Below are 3,253 nucleotides of genomic sequence, written 5' to 3'. Positions count from 1 at the left end.
ATAGCATTAGTTTCTTTTTGTCATAGCATATGTATCATGAGATGACTTTTATACATCTTTTTGAAAACCATGTATATTTTTTCAATAATGACAATGGTGTTGTAACTATTACATTTGCAAAGTTTAACAATCAAGTGATTTTTCCTATGATGTGTACAATTGTCATTGATTTACTTTCATCAATTTACGCTTGTCAATTTTGTATCTTTATCCTACAAACAATAGTATGGATGATGGAGTTAATGGTTATATTGTCTTGTGGGTGACTATTTTGGGTCTATATCTACCCTTGCATTGATTTTCAAAGGTGAATCAGTTAATGAAACATTCAATATGGTTGATGGGTGGATGCCCTGCCACCAAAAAAAAAATCTTTCGGGCATCGCTATGACTGTCGCTATATAAGGCTCTACAACGTCGCTATAAATGTCGCTATAGATGGCTTGTAAACGTCGCTATGATCATTGCTATAGGCGTCTCTATATAGCGATAGTTATAGCAACGTATATAACGACCGTTATAGCAATGATTATAGCGATGTTCCCATATCGACGCTGTTAGCAATGGTCTTAGCGACATCGGGGGTTATAAAAACCCAATGTGCTTCCATCGCTAACAGCGTCACAAGAGCACACAACCTCTTGTAGTGTGAGTAGAGGTCCCTCTAGATGAGAGAGAATTTGCCAAGGCTCCGAGTCTAATTTTTTGTGAAGAAGGGGGGTCTATTTATAGCTTTTCAGGGCCCCTAGGCTGTTTCTGACAGGTCTTGGCACCTCAAGCAAGCCGCCAGCTTCCATCTAGCACCACTTGCTTCTAAATTTGTCTTCGGCAGGTTCATCACAGCCCCACACAGCCTCCCCACCTTCCAGAATTGATTTCTGTTATTTTTCATGACTTTTAATGATTAAACTTGGAAATATCTGCAATTTCTAGAACTTTAGGATAAAAAGTCTTTAGCAGTAATAATTATTGAAACCTTTCAATTTTACTTAACTAATTAAATTCATAGTGTAACCTGTCAGAACCCGTAACTTTTCCAGATTTTATCAGAATTCAGTTCTGAAAAATTATAACCGTAGTAAAGCTCTGGTTACCGTTCAAAAAATACCAATATTTGCCATAGTGGGACCATTCTACAGTGTTTTCTTAATAACCAACTTAATTTGATCTAGCTTTGTATAATTTCTAAGGTTTCAGAAACTGGAAACCTTACATGCATAGTGGGTATGTTAGCACCAAGAAATCCAATTAGTAAGAATTTATTGCTCTAGTTGGAGTTTGCTTACCAGAAGTTAAACGCATGTTTGCAACTAGGTTTAGTCTCTTCATGTATAATTCATGTTCTTAACCTTGAATACTAGCTATGGTGGGATTGTTGTACTGATAAAATTTGAGAACAAGACAAGGACTTAAACTTGGCTGATGAGTTATGTCAGTAAGTTACTTTCATGGAAAGTGAAAAGAGGTACTCTTTTGGGTACATATTTGTTTCGATAACTTGTTTAGCATGCTTATGTGCGTTCTAAATGGACTCTACAAACTATGATTGGATATGACCGGTAACACAAGAGGGTTGCAAATGGACAACAATGTTCAATATCAAGTTTTTACTCTTGGTTTCATTGAACCTCCTACAGCACCATGTTCCGGTCAAGCAAACAACTGTATCTGTGAAGGATGCCACTGTGGAAAACATTAGTGTATCACCACTCTTGTTTTCAGAGATGAAACCGCTTCTCCAAGGGGGGAGTAATGTCAAGCCTAAGGTAGGATGGGCCAAGGCCAAGGTCAACTCCGGATACACATGCGGTACAGGGGCTATATGTAGCTAAGAGCCAGAGGGCCAGGGGCCTATATATAGGCAAGTTGGGTGGTTATGAGCATGTACATATTCCCTCGGTCTCACAAACCTTTTGTGCCATTAGATCTAAATATGCCTTCCATATCTAGGGACAATGGAACTATTATAAAGAGACTGCTATACCTTCTCTTGATACCAACTAAAGACCTAGAGGAAACCCTATCCTCAAAGACATGCAGCCTTCTCAATTTAATGGTGAGGAAAAGGATAGAAATAAAGATGCTATCTAAACTTCCTAAAGAAATGGCAAGACCTTGAAAGGATAAAAAATACCTTGCCTGAGTACCAACCACTTGAGGCTAGTCGGTCATAAGCTTACAAATGGTGGATGAGTCTCAAGGCACCAGGAAATATTTCCAGGGGATTGGGCTGAATTTGATAGTATTTTTGTGAAAGAACTTCTCCCTAAAATTAACCAGAAAGAAACTGGGAGGATTGGGACAAAGCTATGCAATGGGGTAGGCCTTTTCTTACTTACATTGCAAAGTAACGACAAATAATCCTTAAGATTCAAGAAATAGATGAATTTTACAAAACAAGAGGGTTTATATGTGGTTAGATAGATAATTCAAGCGCGATATAAAAACATGTGCACCTAAAACTTTGGAGGAAGCAATTAAATTGATGAAGATAAAACTCACTCGAGAACTTCTAGTCCCACTCAGATTAAGCCCAAGTCCGTAGATACAGGGGTATCATGGACTTTTATAAAAGGAAAAAGAAATTTCTATTTAATCAGAAGGGTAAACCAATGTTTAAAAAGAGGGCTCTAAAAGGATCTAGGTTGAACCAAGAGGGCTTTGCAAATGTTAGAAAAGAAAACTTGTGCTTCACTTGTTTGTCCCCAACCATTCTCAATGGAAGTGTACAAAGAGAAAAGGAAATAAGGATTATGAAAAGGGTAAAGGTCTTGAATAGAACCATAAAGACAAATAAATCCATTTGGTCCAAACACTTGGCAATGAAAAGTATAAATTCATAGAAGTGTTGTCTGAGGACAAAGAGCATCAGGGTCAGGATGGACAACCCTGCAACACATAAATTTATGAACTATGCTCTTGTCAAGAAATTATACTTTCTCAATAACCAAGTGCTAACAAGAAGACATAGGATACATTAGTATCCAATTTGGAAGTTGAGATACAAAGGGTATAAAGACATGCTTGACTTCTAGATTATGAATATGGATCATGTAGACTTAGTTCTGGGAAGGGAACGGTTTTGGGACTATGAACTTCTTTAAAATAAAGTTACCTACAAAACTCACTAGAATTTGAAAAACAACGTAAAAATTTCTCTATACAAGGTGCACGATGATGTACAAAATAGTCAGGTGATATGTCTTATGATGTATATATGCTTTGGTGTCGATTTGCTGCATATAAGGACTCT

Source organism: Adiantum capillus-veneris, chromosome 12 (genome assembly GCF_014529385.1).
Source record: "Adiantum capillus-veneris isolate H3 chromosome 12, ASM1452938v2, whole genome shotgun sequence".
Classification (NCBI taxonomy): Eukaryota; Viridiplantae; Streptophyta; class Polypodiopsida; order Polypodiales; family Pteridaceae; genus Adiantum; species Adiantum capillus-veneris.
This window is presented reverse-complemented; position numbering follows the sequence as displayed.